Source organism: Gadus morhua, chromosome 13, assembly GCF_902167405.1.
Source record: "Gadus morhua chromosome 13, gadMor3.0, whole genome shotgun sequence".
Lineage (NCBI taxonomy): Eukaryota > Metazoa > Chordata > Actinopteri > Gadiformes > Gadidae > Gadus > Gadus morhua.
The window spans coordinates 24,493,946-24,513,962 of NC_044060.1; the positions used below are offsets into that span (position 1 = coordinate 24,493,946).

General features: G+C 43.7%; 1 protein-coding gene across 1 annotated transcript in view; it reads right to left on the bottom strand.

Annotated features, from left to right (window-relative positions):
- Positions 1–20,017, bottom strand: part of fhit (fragile histidine triad diadenosine triphosphatase) — a 244,010-nt gene that overhangs the window by 205,023 nt on the left and 18,970 nt on the right. The window lies entirely within an intron of this gene.

Consider the following 20,017-nt stretch of genomic DNA (forward strand, 5'->3'; position numbering starts at 1 on the left):
TGTATAACAGATGGGAAGTTTCGAGGCCGAATCCATCTTGTCTAGCCCATCACTTCTGGATACCAGTAGATAGAGGAAAACAATGTAGTCCTGCACAATCCATGTTAAAATCATGCATTCGCAATTTAAACACTAAATCCTAAAGCCAACATGCCGGCCTGAGAAGCCCTGAGAGGTTCCCGGTTTAAAGGATGATGTGATCAGCTGTACTCTGGTTATGTAACAAGTTGAATCAGGACTGGCATCAGGATCACCATGATGGATGGAGAGCAAGGGAAATAGATTGGTGCTTAATGCCAGCGGCAAATATCAAATCTGAGCATTGCAAGCTGGGAGACCTGACCCGCCCATCGTTCATATGAAGTCCTATGTAATCCGGCCTGTTCAGTTCTCAGTCTGTGCTGCAGGACGGTGTTTGGAAATGGTGGATTTGTACCGATTGGACGTGTGGCTTCCCCCCGCAGGATATGAAAAATAATAAGCCAAATATAACATAAACAATGGGAAGATAATTGTCGGCAGGCTTTTGTGTCGTTGCGATGTTATCAGTCCAAATTTCTCGAATACCGATAAATTGCATTGCACACACACACAATACACAAAGACGGTAAATGAATCAGAGGCTCTTCTGCAGTAGAGGTATTGCATCCATTGTCCTCTACATATACACTCTGGCAAAAGGGAATTGTGCATTTGTGTATCGACATAGCATAGTGCAAGCAAAACAACTCAAGGATATAGTCAAATGGAGTCAATTAAATGAGACTGACAGCTCTTTGTCTGAGAATCTATTAAAATCAAACAGACCTTATTCACAAACGTTCTTGTCCGTTGTGACGCCAGGGATGCTGCTACAAGCACACCCACCCACCCGCCTATTCCACCCACCCACGCATACACAAACACACACACACACCCTATCACCCACCAACCAACACATGACCCACCCACACACACCCCCACCCACCCATCCACCACGCAGATCCCAAATAACACACAAACCCCACCAACACACACACACACAAAAACACACAGACCCCAACCCACCTATCCCACCCACCCACGCATATACCAACAGACACACACCCTACCAAAAACCAACCAACACATCCACTCACCAACCAACACACCCACCCACACACACACACCCCTACCCAGCCATCCCACCCATACACCACGCAGATCCCAAATACACACAAACCCCACCAACACACACACACAAATCCTTCAAAACCCATGGAGGGAGATTCTGCTCTATGTTTACATTGTATCCAGGTTGGTACCTTTACCTTAACATTGAGCACCTGAGTCCAGATGGGTGCAGGATCAAACCACAGCCCTACTCAGTAACCCTGTCCATCGCCTGTTTTGTAACATCAGTCGTTTGGTTCTTGTAGGCTCTGGGAGAGTGCCCCTACATCTGGTGCTAGAGTGGGCCGGGTGAATGCTGCACGTCAGGAAAACCACCAAAGAGCCTCCTACTTTCTTTTAAATTAATTCCAGCTCCTGGCATTCTGACACACCCAAGAACCACTCGTACAACATTAGACAGGACAAGAAAGGGGGGGGGGGGGGGGGGGGGGGGGGGGGCATGAGGCAGGACATGTTCATTAGGTGTGAGGAGTGCCTGGTCACCTGCACTGTGTCTGATGGCTGAGACTCACCTGAAGCCACGGCTGGTTTGGACCACCTCTGGGTAAACAGACAGAGTGCTCATCATGAGAGCTGATTGCCGCTCAGGTCAGAACTGTTGCTTGACGCTAATAAAATGGAAGCTTCATCAGTAACTTTTTATACATTCTCAAGTAAGGAACATGGTTTGGGGATCTCGAAAGAGGTCACACTATATTTAGGAGTCAGATAATATTGAATCTTTTAGAAAAAGATTGTCATTGCAATTAAAACAAGTTGATGTTTAGTGAATCACAATGGATTTTTTATTCTCCACATCAGGGATAAAGAGTGTAAATGTAGGGGTGCCCCGGTGGTTCACCAGGTAGAGTGCGTACCATTAAGGCTCAATCTTGATCGCAGCGACCCGGGTTAGATTCCTGCCTGTGGTCCTTTTTCTGCATGTCTTCCCCTCTATCCTCCTAACCATCTCACTCTATAATAAAGCATTCAAATGCTAAAATAAATATTAAAAAAAAGATGAAACGATAGAGCAAAGATACAAGCGGTCAAGAAATGTTGATCCTATGAGACGCATGTACACACTGCAGGTTCAAGTATCACATGTTCCACGACAAACGCAGTATACCATGTTCCCACAAAGGAGAACGCCTTCAAGCCGTTCTCCCATTCGCCCTCACCACATCAATAAGTTAAATCTAAACACACAATTAGAAGTTCTTATAGTGGCGCTGTATAGACCAATGCCTTTGAGCCTGGCATTGGATTCGTCTTCTTTAATGTCGAGGTTCTCCCTGTATTCAGATCAAAGAGACAACACAGAGCAAGCTGCAGCTAAGGGGGCTAGCTGGGCCGGTATCTGTTCATCCATGACAAATAGTGCAGCTGTCAGCCCAACAATACCCAAAAGACATCGCTGAGAGAGTTGCAAGGTGGAGATCAATACCAACCAAGGGGTCAATTTGGTACAAAGCTGCATGGTAATATACCCACTGTCAAGGAGTGTGTGTGTGTGTGTGTGTGTGTGTGTGTGTGTGTGTGTGTGTGTGTGTGTGTGTGTGTGTGTGTGTGTGTGTGTGTGTGTGTGTGTGTGTGTGTGTGTGTGTCCCTAAAGAGCAGATCAACATGATATTGATTGAAAATGTCACATAAATAAATAGATCCTTTTCTTTATAATTGAAAGACCAATTTCTGGTCTGTAGTCTTGATATGCTTATTACAAGAAGAAATATAATTTGTATTTATATACTGTGCATTACTCTCTTATTCTATTATTTTCACTGCACTCCTTTTATAAAAAATGATTCACAATAAACTCATTCCTAGTTTTAACGATTAACTGTACATGAGCTACATATATTTCTCACACTGCAGCCATTTACTCCTTAAAAAAAATAGCTGAACTAGAAAGTTCCTGAAGAATAAAGCGAGTCCGTCCACCAGTAAATCCACCCAGGGACTCTGTCTCTATAAAGGGATTATCGTGGTCTCCTCCCCATAAGGTGGGACACTGATATAGGTGAAAGGCAGCTCCAACCAAAGCTGCTACAGGAAGCCAATGGGAGAACGGGACGTTACATTTGCATGGCCAACACTCCAGTGCAGGACAGGCCAGGGTAATTAAAATGTTTAATTTTTTTTTTAATTGCCAAAATTGAAAGTCTCAGAAATCCACTCACTCCCAGGAATGTGGACTTTCACTGTTGTCCAAGAAAAACATTGAAGAGACGAAGGCAGGAAATTTATATTTACTTTTTACCGTGACAATTACTTCCAAAACAGGATGTTCACCATAAGGTTTCAACCACAAATTATCTTGATGTCGCCCTTTACAATTCAAATCATAATTCAGGGCTCAATACAATATATCCTGCTTCACCTTGTGTTGCTAATATCAGGCGTTATTCCATGGAACTCTTATTGAGCGTAGTCTAGAGAAAGATGTCCTGTATCAACACAGCATCCGGTCAATCGACCCCTCACTTCCTGTGGGCCTCTGTGTGTCCAGTGTGTGAATGGACCGACGGAGCCGTTGTGAAAAGGCCTCAAGTCTGGGGGCCCATGAACCAAACTGGTGGTCGTAATAATACTCTTCATTAGAGGACCGTCCGCAGGGCAGTGTTTAACGCAGGGCTCTGTCGACAGAGCAGGGCCCCCCACTAGAAGAAAGGCTGCGGTCAGCGGGGGAGGGTGCTCTAATGAGGAACGTCTTTAGCAGCCATTACAATGTTTAAGTGAACATCAAACCGGTGGATCGTTCAAAGAGACAGTCAACAGGGTCTACACATGTTAAATAACAATGACATACCCCAGAGGCGTGCAGCTACTGCCGGCTGTCTTGTTAGGGAAATTACCATGAATATGATGCTACACACCTCAATCAACCAATAGGAACTGGACTAGAGGGAGGGACTGAATCCCAGCCCCCTCCTCGCTGCTTGGTGCGTACTTTCTCAACGTCAGAGAGAAATTCAGCCGCACTATGGCAGTGTTCAGAGCGGACAGTAATGATTACACTTGCTATGTGCTGTACGGTGAAATGACATGAGATTGCAATACCTTTCATTGAGCAGTCTCTGATGCCTTAAGAAAATCTTGATAATCCTTAATATCACCAGCTGATCTACTACCACTTAACCCTTCCATTGATGCCATCTGACAGACACTAAACCCTCATCATTTAGCTTCCCAAACACACGCACACACACAGCCTCTAATGGACTGTCCTTTTCTTACTTTGTTGGTTTCATGAGCAGCTTTGGTCCATCTCTGAGGCCAAACTTTGTGTGGGGCTATGGAAATAGTTTTATTACATCCTTTATGATCTTATTAGACACAAAAATATAATCTTGACACACAAACAGTGTCAAATTGAACACTTCTAATAAAACCAATGGATAAAACCAAGGGAGTAAAGGATTTTATATAAGACTGATTAGAATACTTGTGAGGAATTCATCATGCGGTCAAGGTTGGCAATGATGAGAACAAAGCAAAGACTGTTTGGTTTCCAAGAAAATGACAAATTCTCAATCCTACTTGGATCTGGGTTACAACCAGATACCATGCTGGCATGATCTGGGATCCAGCAGACCGACTTTGTAATAGTCTCTTGGGGGAGAAGAGTATCATGTAGCAGGGGGAATAGCATGTAGCACGGGGATTAGCATGTAGCAGGAGGAGTATGTAGCAAGGGGAATAGCATATAGCTGGGGGAGTAGCATGTAGCTTGGGGAGTAACATGTAGCAGAGGGATTAGCATGTAGCTGGAGGAGTAGCATGTAGCAGGGGGAATAGCATGTAGCTGGAGGAGTAGCAAGTAGCAGGGGGAGCAACATGTAGCAGGTGGAGCAGCATGTAGCAGTTGGAAGTAGCATGTAGCAGTTGGAAGTAGCATGTCACGTTAAAGGTCCCATGACATGCTATTTTATGTATTCTTTAATATAGGTATTAGTGGGCAACTAACACAGTATTCAAAGACGTTCCCGAAATTCAGCCGTGGTGCAGAGTTACAGCCACTCCGAGCCAGTCGCACATTGAGCTTCCCCCAAATGCGCTGTTTTGGTGTCTGTAGCTATAATGCAAATGAGGAGGAGCGAGGCGGGTCAAGGAGGAGGGTGGGGGTGTGGCCCTGAGCAGCTTGCAGCCACGATACCATGCGCTCTGTTTACAGTGGATGTATCGCAATGGCGAGGCGCACAGCCTTTAGCCGTGTTCTGTACATATTCTAGAACACACGGGAGTCCTGGAGCTCTATATCTAAATATTATCATATAGCCTACATAGATATATCATACAATATATATTATCACGGCCAAAAGCTGTGTGAGCCGATATTATGAATCTCAAACGACCTCGTTGGGTTCTCCGACGTTCCTGGTTCTTCAACGTCCTCATCAAAGTGAAGTAGACTGAACCGCGACAAGGAGGAGAAAGGGATCGTTGCCGGTCTTAGGAACCTCCGCCTCCAGCGGTGGTCCCTCAGCGGGGCTCAAGCGGGAGACATTCGCCGCCAACAATCCCTTTCTCCTCCATGTCGTGGTTCATGTGTTTGAGGGAGTCAAAGCCAAAGTTCCTTCCCCCCAATTCATTCTCAACCTTGGCTGAGATAACCCCCAACACGAGTCTCGTTGTAGAAATACCAGAGACGAGAGTCCGACGAGGAAGTATACAACACTTGCATTACAGTCCTGGAACTATATCTAAATAATATCATATAATACATAGAAATCTGTATAATTGAATACACATTATCGCGGCCAAAAGCTGTGTGCGCCTCCAGACGATATTATTAATCACGAACGACTTTGTCGGGTTCTGCGACGTCTCTGGTTCTTCCACTTTCACATCAACCTGAAGTCGACTGAATCGCGCGCTGCCTGCTGCCTGCTGCCGGCTGCCCGCTGCCGGGCGATGGTGCCTTGCAGCAACCGGCGGCAAGTCGCAGTTCATGTACTTCAGCGAGTCAAAGCCAAAGTTCCTTTCCCCAATTCCTTCTCAACCATGGCTGAGATAACCCCCAATACGAGTCTCGTTCTAGAAATACCAGAGACGAGAGTCCGACGTGTTATGCGCCATATAACACCAAAAGCAGAACGGTTATCTAAATAATAAGGAAGTGTACAACACTTGCGTTACAGTCCTGGGCCCCGTTTCCCGAAAGCATCTTTAGCCTAAGTGGATCGCAGAGTGGGTCGTACGAGCATCGTACAGTTTTCACACCGTTTCCCGAAAGCATCTTTGGTAACGAACCTCTTAAAAACGCTCACGAGTCACGAGTAGTTAACGAGTGCTCCAGGGTACTGGTAGGACGCTAAGAGCCTCGTTAGCCTACTATAGCCTCAGTGGCGTAACCAGCGGACATTCCTAGTATTGGTGTATCACGTGCGTCTGAGCCTAATGTGGGCCATTAGGTTCTTAGTTTGAGAGAGACAGTCCAGGAAATGTTTGAGCAGGCAGGGCACTTAAAATGTGTGAGAGAAAGTGGGGGGGATTTGTGCAGACTGACAAAGGCTACTCATAAAACGTAGCCTAAAATAATGTAATGTTATAATGTAAAATAAAAAAATAATAACAATTTTAATTATAAAAATATTAAAAAAAATGCAAAGGAGCAGGCAAAAGGCTGGGATATGGTGGGGATTGGTCACGTTGACGGGAATGTTTAGTGACATGTGGGAGGGTGGAGGGGGTTAAAAAAAAGTCTCAATCACTCTTCGACGTGCATGAAAACCAGCCGCGTAATTATGTGGGAGGCCGTCCTCACACCGATCTTCCTCGTCGTCATCGTCCTCAATGTCCTCCGGTTCAACCAAAGCTACCCCAGCCTTAGCTGCAATGTTGTGCAACATAGCTGTCACACATATCACAGCGCATAACTTGGCCGGCGAAAACTGGAGCCCTCCGCTGGACTTGTGAAGGCATCTAAAGCGCAACTTCCACCTCCCGATCGTGCGCTCAGGATTAGGACTGATATATATGTCAGCCTAGGCTTAATCAATTGTGTTTTAATATCTTTAGCATTCATATTATTGCAATCTATTCTTTTCGTAGGCTACTCTGCGGTTGGCCTTGATGGGGACATATTTTAACCCTTTTTAACCCTATTTTCCTCCGACATTCCTGCGTCTCCCCCTGCGTCATAGCCCGTTTCAGCGGGCAGGTACAATCCTACGATCGTCGTGAGTGCAGCGAATGCGCGTTCACGTTAAGAGGAGTTTCGGGAAACGCTCCAAAGAAATTATCGATTGTTCGAAAGATCCACCTTTCGAACCATCTTACGACCGAAGATCCATCGATATCGGGAAACGGGGCCCTGGAGCTCTATATCTAAATAATATCATATAATACATAGAAATCTATATCATTTAATACATATTATCACGGCCAAAAGCTGTGTGCGCCTCCAGACGATATTATGAATCACAAAAGACTTTGTCGGGTTCTGCGACGTCTCTGGTTCTTCCACTTTCACATCAACCTGAAGTCGACTGAACCGCACGCTGCCTGCTGCCGGCTGCCCGCTGCCGGGCGATGGTGCCTCGCGGCAACCGGCGGCATGTCGCAGTTCATGTACTTCAGCGAGTCAAAGCCAAAGTTCCTTTCCCCCAATTCCTTCTCAACCATGGCTCAGACAACCCCCACAACAGTCTCGTTGTGGAAATACAAGACACGTCAAAGAACCGGCAAGAAACACTTGCGTTACAGTGTGTGTATACACACACACACACACACACACACGTACACGTACACGTACACACACACACACACACACACACACACACACACACACACACACACACACACACACACACACGTGGCGCTCGCACAGTCGAGTCTCATTGGCGGGCCAACGTCTCTGGGCGGGCCAGGCAGAGTAAGGGGAGGAGCTGAGATTCTTGGTGACGTCATGAATACAGACATTCCAAATCAGCGTGCTTGAGCCTCCGTTTTTTCAAAGGCGAGCAGAACAGCTAGTGCTCGTTTTACACCAAACGCAAGTTTTAGCCACTGGGGGACCATAGGCAGGCTAGGGGAACTCATATTTATGTTAGAAAACCTCATAAATTTAGATTTTCATGTCATGGGACCTTTAAAGTTTAGCGTGAGAGAGAAATATAAAGCTTGCATGAGGATTAGCTTCCATACCATACCACCAACCATTACCTCCTCTTAGGGTGCACTCACACTAGGCAAGTTTGCCTGTTCCGTGCTGTAGGAAGATTCAGCACGATTCCCCCCTCCCCACTGCCCCCGCTGGCCCGTGGTCACACTGCTCCCAAAGGCCTGGCACGATTGCTCCTTCATACATACGTCATCACGTCGTAACACCAAGCGTCCTCGCCGCCATAACAACAATGGAGAACAACAATGTGAATGCTGTCGTCGGCCCAAATTTCAAGTAAACACTCGACTTCACTATCGCACCAACGTAAACCCACTCGTGAACCGCTTGCCGCCATTGTTTAAAATGATTGTTGTGGGGAAGAAGGGCATGGACCTATAAAGAAAGAAGGGTCGCGCAAGGACTACGTCATCCAGCTCACGTTGCGTATCCGCTCGTGTGACCTCATTAGCATCTGTACTTTGGCCAAGGCACACCTCTCCCAAGTGTGCCGTGGCCAAGGGGCTGTTCCGTGCTGGAATACGGATGGCGTGGTCACACTAGCCAAACGTTGTAGACTTTAGTATGCAAATGAGCTCGGGCATGGGCCGCGGCCCTAGTGTGAGTGGCCCCTTACATACTTGTATTATCTTTAAATGTGGTGACTTTAATAAGAACACTATAACACCTAGCACACCTCCATTTTAGATAATGATCAAAGGTGCTTTCTTGCTTCCTTCTTTTCTTAATGCAGGAACATTTGGGGATGGAGATAATGAAAAGTAGCTGATAGAGCCACTTTTATTCATTGGAAACAATTTTGAATGTGTCTTTGAATGAGACTTCAGGTTCAAGCGCTGGTCTAACAATCTCCCCCAAGGATGTCAAAAACCTTTCCACTTGAATGAAAACCAGAATTAACAGTGGGACTAGATAAGCAACTTTAACTAATAGAAGAAAATGGCCAGTTTCCGAAGTGTCCTAAGTCTGCTAAACAATTCAGTCTTGAGGAGAAAAGGGAAAAGCATCACTTTGCCACTGGTTCTCTACAGAACCAGGCCCCAGAGAACCAGTTCAACATGTGATGGTGTAAACTGGCACACTGGGTCAACAGGTTTTTGAATGTAGAATATGTATGCATCTTTTTTTGGAGGAGATATTGGTTGATATTTAATGGCCCTTATTTCACATCAAATGTTTGCACTGCTGTGAGAGTGACATGCATCGTGCAAGGGGAACACAGGGTGTGCAGAGTGGGAGTCCTCAAGCCAGGACTTTCATCCCATGACTCATGAGCTACTTCACCAGAGACACCAACACACATAAAGTGAGTTTACGCGGAGCACTGCTGAGCACAAAGCCATGAAGCACTAAACCAGCTGGATGTGGACTGTTTATGAAGAGAGGAACTGGAGAGACTGAATAAATCTTAGCCAACATGATGTGTGTTACGTGGGACTTAATATAACCGTAACAATAGCGAATATTTTACCAACTGTGTTCGACGAAGGCTGCTTCAGATCACAGTAGACATTCAGACTAGAACAGTTAAAAGTAGACATTTCAACTATCTCACCATGAGATGCTCAATGCAAGTTTGAAGAGAAAATGGATCGATTGTGACATTGATGACGTATTGTACAGTATTACATCCAAGGACCTGGGTACGGGTGTGAGACACCGTTGGTAATGTCAGCAAATAGTCTGGACTGCAATGCATTTATTGTCTGGGCCAGTGTAGCAGGTTAAGCTATTATTACAACATGTCTACCATTTGTTAGCAAACATTCTCCCTTTGAGTGTGTGAGCAGTGGCAGGATAAACAGAAAACCATTAGGTCCAGTACGCTGCATACATATTCCAGTGACAGTCCAACCCCTATCAAGTCTCTAATCAGTTTGTTAATTTGAACACCAGCAAGGCTCTCCGGATCAATAAAACAAAGGCACGCGGTGTAGCAGGGTGTTCTGGGACATTTCTGCCAGCCCAGCTTTTTTCTTGGGGCTTAGCGGCAAAAAAATGAAAATAGAGCAATCTGAAATTAAAGTCCTGAGGGTAAGCTCCACGATACAAAGGAGGACAACAACTATGGGCCAGATGTGGAGCTTTACTAGCCAAGGTAAATCAAACAGGGGACTTTAGATCTGCTTAGGTAAGGAGAAGCCTGCCAAATCAAACAGCTGTGGACGGCTCTCTGTCAGCAGGGAGTGGGCTGGGTATAGAGAGAAAAGAGAGAAGGGATTCAGTAGCGCTGAATGAGAGGGGTGGGGGGGGGTTCAGAGATTCAACCAAAGGTTCTGGTGGTGGTGTTGATCCATGCATTGATTATATTCTAAATGTGAGTGACATACACCATTCAATGAAAACCAATTAACATATTGGTCTTCTTCCTGCCATCATTTCTCCATCAATGATTCTTCGTCTTAATCTAGGATGAGGTATTTAGCATGTGGAACCATCCGTTGTGTTACAGGTGGTGTGTGTGGGGTAAGTGAAGTAACTCTATGCAAACTGATCCACAAAGTTAAAGACGACTACAAGGTTTCATTCATGAACTGGGGTATCAAGAGGAGCCAGTAGATGGATACTACATCCCCTCCTGCTGGCCAGTGAACTACAGTTCAAGAGGTATTTTTCAAGTAGAACTGCAATCCCAGCATGCTGCCAGGAGAGAAGCAAGGGAAAACTGAGGATATGAAAAAGCTGAAAGGAGGAGCACGGCGAGAGGAACATTCTGTTAGGAGTTGACTGTGATAGAAGAACACAACTCTTTAGGTTATAGTTTAGACTGATTTATTTGAGTTAAAATTTGAGTTAAAATGCTCTCCCAATATGCAATACTCAAACAATGTTGATCAACTCCCGCTTCAAGGATATTCCAAAATCCCTAGACAGCCTGAGGGCAGACCAGAGATCGTCATCCTACCAGAATAGACCAACTCCTTGTTCCCTCCGAAGCATCCTTCAGTCAGACCTAGGCAGAACCGAGTCTTTCACTGTCTCCAGAGACAGACCTTGAATGAAGACAACGCTGCATCCTCATCGTTGAAACAGCAGAGCCTGGTTATTAACTCAAGGCCGTCCAGGTCATCACACAGAAAATGACCACTTTTCCACCACTGAGGCCGCCCACAGTTGGATCATTCCATGAGCCATATGTTGGTTTGGTGAGATTTCATCTCAACCAAATAAGACATTAGGTCACATGCAAGTGAAGTGGCAAACAATACTTAGAAACTGAACAACAGATGCTTCTAACATGGCCATTTTGAAAAAGGCCATGTTGCCTTCTTCAACATGGCCTTTGAAAGACACAGCAATATTGAAATGACAACCTCATCTCTCCATGCCTATACTGTACATGAATGTATGCATTTGGGCATTACTCAAAGCACTTTAAAGTGTTGATTAGTTGTCGGTTGGGATTTTATAGTCTAGAACTAGTTAACCCACGTTTCATAAATGTTTTACATTGGTGAATATATAAACATATGGAAATGTCGTACAGTCATTTTTAATACAGTAGGTTCATTTTTGGTAAATTCTATCTGTATCTAACGCCCTCTTTCCCGACACACACATACACACAAACAAACAAACACATAAGTGGATATGAGTGGGTGCTTTGTTCATTATGGTGCAGTATAGTGAACATACTGCTATTGATACACCTACTTATACATTTGGCTTAATGTACTGTATTCGGCTGGACAACTGTTGTATTATTATATTGGACCACATGGAACAAGGCATGAGGTAAGAGATTCTCCTTGACCAATACAATGTAAGTAAACATTGTATATGACTTCCAGAAAAAATGTTTTTGATGCTGTTATTCCCCTCTGTTTCAGTCAGAATGCGCTGTTTCTGGTGTCTGCTTTAATGCAAATGAGCTGCTAACCATTGACCAATGAGTTGTCAGAGTGAACCACTGCATGGAGAAGTTATTGTTGCCGTTTGCGAACTTCCGGAGCTCTATATCTATAAAATATAATATAATAATTATATTATATAATATATGGGTATTTATATAATATTATATCTAATATCACGGCCTAAAGCTATGTGCACCTCGGATGATATTGTGAATCATAAAGGCCTTGGCCTTGACTCTCTGAAGTCAATATTGAACCGCGACATGGAGGAGAAAGGGATTGTTCTCCCGGAGCTAAGCTGCCGGACTGCCGCCGACATCCCCCCGCCGGAGCTGCATGAATGCCGCCAAAACAAAGTTTGTATGCATGTGGGAGCACCAGAGACCCAAAACAACACCCAAAATCCCAGGAAAAGTGTTGTTTTCGTAATACGTCTCCTTTGAGGGCTATTTATTTGTGCAATGTTACATGTGTTTTGAGAATATTTGTTTTGGTTTGAATGTGTGCCTGCCTCTGTGTGATCCAAATACAACTTCTCACCGCCCAGCTCATTTCTGACAAATCAGGGCATATCTCTTCTGAATGGTTTGCGGAATCCATCTTGCCTGTCAATCACAGATGTGGAATGCAACATTTATTAATCACAGAGAATAGTCTGGCAAAGGCAGCAGAGAGGAGAGCTTGGTTATCTAGCTTAGTATTCTGGCCTTCTTTCTCTTATTTATGCACACCTTTTTTGCAACTCAGATTTTACCTACAGAAGCTTTAATGCTTGAATAGAATACGTTAATTTATACAGAAAGGTAATATACGAGAACCATATCAATGTTCTCCAATGACTTATTTTTGCATTAAAAGAGCATTCAACTGTGCTTACCCTTACATTCACTGGGACTCATTTTACAAACAATTGCAAGCAATTCAGGATCCAATTATGATGAGACCATCATCATGCTATAAGTTACCAGTTCTATTTCTTTTATATTCTACTCTGTGAGAACTGCCTCTCGTAAAACCCAGACAATCCCATTCAGTGGCTTCCAATGAACTGATGTACAACAACAACAACCAGGCTGTGTTCTTTCACTGCACAATGTATAATGCCTGGAAAAACATTTAACACAGACAGGATGTGCTCCGCAAACACTGATCCATGCCAATTTAATCCTTCACACTTTCCAATACAGAATGTCTTCCACTCTGTATGTGTCGTGCACATACCAGTCCCGCTCCCGCCCCGACGAGACCAAGAAACCCTGCTGTAATTGCAGCGCAAGTTTGAGTGATGCCGACTGCAACAATGGCATCATTCTGGAAACTTGCATGGTTGAATTGGCTTAATTGTCTACCATACACTTGGGAAAATGAGGTTGAGGTTCCAAATCTGTGACCTGAATGTGATTGCTCCTACCTTTTGGATGCATTTTATCTCCTTTAGTCTCTTGTCTCTCACAAGAATAGTTACCAAAAAGATAAGTTCAAACCCTACAAAAGTGGTTATCGTGTCGTGCCTTACAACTATCAAGACAGAAAGAAAAAACATAAGAAGCCGTCTCAAAACTTTAAATTACACTTCAGATACGACTGAACCAATATGGACCAATCTGAATCTGTTTTTTTAATTCATGGTCTCTAGTTTTATATATACCGTGTTCGACATGTAGCAGGCTAAATAACTAAAAACTCAGTCACTAAAATAGACTAATGGCCCGACGTTTGACTTGAAATAATCCATTTGTCTTAAAGAATAAAGAACCATTCTGTCCATATCCCTCCAAATTCATCCGACTGATGGAATCCATCTGAAAATTAGCTACAGGACGTATGTCCATTACCAATCTGTGTCTACGCCAGGGTCCAGTGAGGACAAAGTGATAGAGGAACAGTAGCAGGCATGATTTAGTGCGTGGGATAAATTGTTAAAGATGAACATTCGATATTCATATTTGAAGTGTATACATGTTTTCTTATGTGTTTACGTGCTTTATCTGGTGCCCGGACATTTGAAAGGGAAGTTTGTGTTGTAATAATTGTAACCCCTGCCTCCCCGGCCAGAGCATTTTCTCATTGTTTCTCCACTGTCAAAGGAGACTCACGTTCATGAACGGTTCACTTATCTGGTCGTCAATTGTGCCGGACGTATTCAGATGTGATGACAAGCTGTGCCAGTTTGTTGTGTATATCTGTGTAGTGTATATTGGTGCATGTGTGTTTGTGTGAATGTGTGCGTGTGTTTGTGGGGAACATAAGCAGAATTTAACACAGCTTCATTGATGAAATTCAATAATATCTACATGACAATGTAGGCAAATAAATCGATGCATATATATGACGCCTGTGATTGATCAATGTTATGCTGGGTCACACTACAGGATAATTCGCCCATCCAATTCTAGATTTTGATCGCGAGGGATTGGTGAAATTTCCCGTTTTTAAAATGGGGTGGGTTAGTTTCTGCTGCGTTGGTAAAATAGTTTCCTCCCACACACTAACAACAACTGAAATCTATCCTCATCTATCATGTGGTCTCGTTTTCTAGATTAGAAAGATTGTCGAGTGTGTACCAAGCATCACTGATGTATTAAATTACGTTTACTACACAATTTGCCATTTGTTGACTCATTTGGTTGTTTCTTTATACAAGGAAAGAGATAATGAATTTCATTAACATTATCAATATATAAAACAAATAATCAAAATAACTATTTATCGCGCACCTTGTCTAGATTACTCAATATATACTTGTCAGAAACAAATAGTTTGTAAGTATTGCCCACAATGGAGTGGCAGTCTCCCATTCTGTCAGAGACTCAGCTTGGCTCCCTACACATCTCTGTAACTCTGCTTTATGTCTTTGAACAGAGCCTCAGCTAGGCTCTATATACATCCAGTCAATCTCTGTCTCACTCTGCTGTATGCTTGGGATGTAACAACGCTCAGCTTAAGTAATAATCGTTTATATCTTTAGAGGCCTGCTGTGGGCCGGGAGGGAGCTTGCAGTGCTGCTGATGGCCTGGCAGACGCCCAGGCCTCCTATGGCCCCTCTCCAGAGCCCGGCGACCCGCTATACTGACCCCCTCCACCACCCCACCCCAAGCCGGATGACGAGGACGCGTTGGGTGGCTGGTAATTAAAAGGGGTTGATATTGAGGGAAGGAAGACACAGAGGGAGGGGAACAAAGCAGTGAAAGAGAGAGAGAAGATGGAGACCAGGAGGAAGAGGAGAACCAGACCAACGCATCACAGGTCAAGTTACCATTCTGATAGGGCAGTATCTCAGGATATGTGCCATCATACAAGCCCAAGAAACAATACTAGAAACAACACTAAATACTAAACTAAGTGTTTTCCTTGTGTATTTCAAAAAACAAGTGGAAGGCCCAAATACTAGACATGTCCATATCATTATTATTTGTAATTCACACAATTTTACACAATTCTAGGGGAATAAGGTTTGCACCACACACTGAGGACATCCAGTGCGTATGGGAAGGGAAGACCCCAGTGGATCAATAGATCATCGGTCCGTCCTCTGAGCAGCAGGTGAACCCTGCTCCAGCCACTAAACAGCGTCCAGCTCCATTTCTTTTTATCTTCTGGACCAATGGATGACTCTCAGAAGGTTGAACTCCACGTTAAACATGAAGCACATTGAACAATAAACCCTTGACTGATCATTCAGGCTTTGTTTACAGCCCCACACAGATGGAAAAGTAGCATGGTTAATAAATACCCTCAACGATCAATTTTATCATGAACACCCTTGATTTGTGTTAAGATGACATCGCGGCATGTGATTGTGTGGCATGTGCTCCGACATGCTTCAACCATGTTATTCTTTATGTGTTAATACGAAGAACTACTTATGTGATCATTCAGAATGAAAACATGTCATGTATCTTTTTCTGTTCTTCATTTTGGAGATAAAAATAATTTTGGAGCGCCGCTCATTGCTGTACAGTCGAGTGATGTCGCTGCCAACATTAAGGATCCTTGTCCTCGCCTTCTGGCACTAAGGCGTCTTCATGGCTCTGCCAAACGAGTTGACACACACACGCAGAGTTTAACTCGGAATGTCCTCCTTTTCTCACAGTATTTGGCCATCAGCTCCTTGCAGTTGTATTTCTTAAAACATACACGCCTTACGTACTTCTATTGACTCAATCCAACGGGAATGTTAATTCTGGCTCTAGTTTCAAGAGAGAAAGCCTGTAAGAGAAATAACACTATTTCAATTAGTCCTAAACGTCCTTCAAAAAGACAGATGCAACTTAAAAAACATTTACAATAATCTGTTTTGGTTACGCCTCGAAGAACAAGGTCCGCATGAGTCTCACTCCCAGTTCAGGACACCGTCATGAGGAGGAAGCGCACCATCCCGGTATGGAGAATGTGCTGAAAAGCCAAACCAACACATTAAATTTGCTTCAATTGAATTGTAGCGAATGAAGTTTGATGTTAATGTAACCAACTTTTTACAAATGATAATACAATTGATAGAATGCCCAGTATTATGTTATATTACAAATAAAATAAAGATGGTTGAATTCTCACTAATCACTATAGTATATACTAGTGCATGGCCACGCTGTCCAATATCCTTTCCTGCTATTGGTCAGTATCAAATTGAATAAGAGAGCAAGACTCCCTCGGTCAATCTTATGGTTGATGGATTTATTTTTAAGTATATTACATTTAACATTAGTATAACTAACATATATTTGAACAAAAGCAGAAATGTGCACTAAAAAGCTAGCGGACTCTGAGGTCTGAACTTGTAGAATACATGCCCTGAACACGCATCAGTGGCTCTATCGTCTACAAAGAGCAGAGGTAACACACTGCTACTAGGGAACTTGCAGAAAACATGTCCTGCTACTTCGGACCTGTAGAATACATGTCCTGCTACTTCTGACCTGTAGAATCCATGCCCTGCTACTCCTGACCTTTAGAATCCATGTCCGGCTGCTCCCTACTTGTGGAATACATGTCCTGACCACAGCAGCATCGGCGGCAGTCTGGTCTCCACAGAGCCGAGGCGGCGGCAGCGTGGTTGTGGGCGGCAGCTGACCTTGACCAGTCCGCCGTGCGATGAGTAATGTCATGTCAGGATGGGAAACCACAGTCGGCCCACACCCAGAATAAATAGTCTCAATAGAGAGGTTCAGACAACATGCAACGTGCTGACATCCACCACAGAGGCAGATGGACATTGAGCACCACAGGATGCGTGTTCACCCATGAAGAGAAATGACAAAGATAATGATGAAACGGGCCACAATGTTGCTATAACTTTAAAACGGATGGCTCATCTGATCTCAGAGTGAGGAACAAATCAGACCTCTCAACGGTTATGACCTGCATAAAGGCTGATGACTAACAATAGCTCTATGAAGAGTGCCCGCAAATGCTGCCATCGAGTTTGGGTTTCTAAATGAATATCAGTCTGTACTTGCCTGGCCAGCAATGATTCCCTGTATGGGCATGGCCTTGCGTTCAGAAAACTCCTGCCAGTCCATTAAATAACTAAGTCAAGCTTTTGTTCTCTTCACTCTTGCAGAATCTGGTGGGAAGCAATTGAACTCCAAGAATCACACCTGTATTGTCTCAGAGCCTGTGTATCAAGATACACATTGAATCGTAACACACACATACACGCACGCACGCACACACACTTTTTGAGAGCAGTGAGCTGCCAATTAAATACCAACCTCAACATTGTTGTAGCAAATCAATTAACTCTGGTTTCCCCACTCTCTCACTATCCAAGTTATAGGTGCATGCTAATGAATGCAATTGAACGATTTCCATTGATGCCATCTAGTCGTGAGGTTATGAGAAGAAATGTGGTGGTTACCAAGGCCAATATCTGGGCGCAGAGTGGCGTGCACAGCCACACCAACAAAGGCTGCACCACTCCACCATAGCAGACTCCACACACTACATCCCTCCAACAAAACTACCTGATGGCATCTGTGGCGATGTTAATTCAAATCGCTAAAAGACTAACAAGTGATGCATTAAAGATGATTGATAAAGACAAGTCATATACAAGTTCTCTGGGATTCCTTTAAGAGAAGATTTCATTCACTGTCAAGTTCTTTTATTCCGGGTCCCAGTTTGCCTTTCTAAAAATCAAAATAAATGTTGGCACCAAAAGAGCAAAACAGCATGACATTATTTGTGTCGGGTATCTGTACGAACGCTAACCACTTTGTCCCCCTGTGTATGTGAAATGAGTCCAAATATAGCGTGGCTGGTTGAGTGTTGTTGATAAGCCAGGGGGCAGAGACAAACTTTCTGCTCCCCTCATTCATGCTGATATTAGACACACTGTTGGGGGACTTGCTGCCATTGGTTATTGTCATTCTACTGTCATTTTTTCTATATTAAGTACTATATCAAGTATATATTTCTCTATTGATGCGTGTTGTCCTTAATCCTACAGTCAAATTAGGTATTTGCTAATTCGATTTTTTATAAAGATAAAATCTGCCAGCAAACACTCATGAATGACAGCTAATTTCCACCATAAAAAATACATTTCTTTCAGAGCCCATGGACTTACTGCTTCTTGCAGCTTCACCTCACTTTACCTCCATCTATTGCTCATCCCTATTTCTGTATTCTTTTACCTTGCTTCATTGCCCTGTCTCCCTCCCCCCACCGGCGGCACACTGCCTATTCAAATCAGCAGCATACTGGTATTTTAATCAGCTGTTCCCCTCGTATTAGATACGTAACGGCAGCCTCTTGTTACTGACGACCTCTTGCTCCATGTGCTTCTTAGGTTTTTTTTTGGTTTTGCTCCAACAAAACCCAGCTTCTCCTCAATTTCGAAAGTTTTGTAGGGATCGTTAGATATGTCTGACAATTCAATCTAAAACCAGGAAATATACCGGAAAATCTCCGGGATAGACGTCTGTGTGTAGAGGCGTATAAGCCTGAAACAGTTGGACTGCCTTAAAGGCTAGACCTAAATGACAGACTATATTGGAGAGTTCAACTACATTATTTAAATGCATTCCCACTAACCCAATGGTACACCCAGCGTTTTAAATCATTTAACAGGTCCTTTAACTCTTCAGAATGCTTGCCAGTACTCTGCATTACTGAGCAGCTCTTAAAACCTGATCCTTAAGTTGTATTATCCAAATATATGAGGTCATTTCAGTGCTGTTAATACTACTGCATGCAACTTTTAGCATTAACACATAGACATGTAGTAAGAAAGCACTTTGATGAAATCGAATCTACCTTCATACAACTCACTCAAATCCAAACTCACTAAATGTAATCCCTGTGTTCTGATCACGTCTGCTCACTTCAGCCGTTGTATCACACGTCATTGAAAGTGTAACAAAAAAAAACTGACCAAAAACAAGAAAACAGAGGGAGATCATATTATAATGGTGTGATCCAGATGCCTCGGACGGTAGCCTTCTAAGTTGCAAGTGGGGAAATCTCCAAGCTCTCTTGCGGCAATTCACGGAGGCACACCCCTTTTAGTAGTGCCCCCTCGGAATTCTGAAAACCTAGCTCAGTGATGACGCTCTCAACCAAAATGGCTGCGCACGTGAAGAGATTTATTTTCTTTGTATTTGTACCATGTTGGTCATTTTAATGTCGATTTTAAATGCTCTTACATACTTGATTACATTGCCATTTCATTCCAGTCACCAATTTATGAATGGGAGCGGTAAGTGCTCCGAAACCGGAAATGACGTCAGAAGATGCGTCAGATGAAACTCGGAAGGCTGGTGTCTGAGGCATCTCGATCAGACCATAACACAGGTAGTTCAGAGGGGCCACCGTATTGGTCCTGTACAACAGGATCTTATGTGCATGACGTAACATATAGCCATGTGTGAATGAAAAATCCCTTATAACTGTACTACTCTGCCAT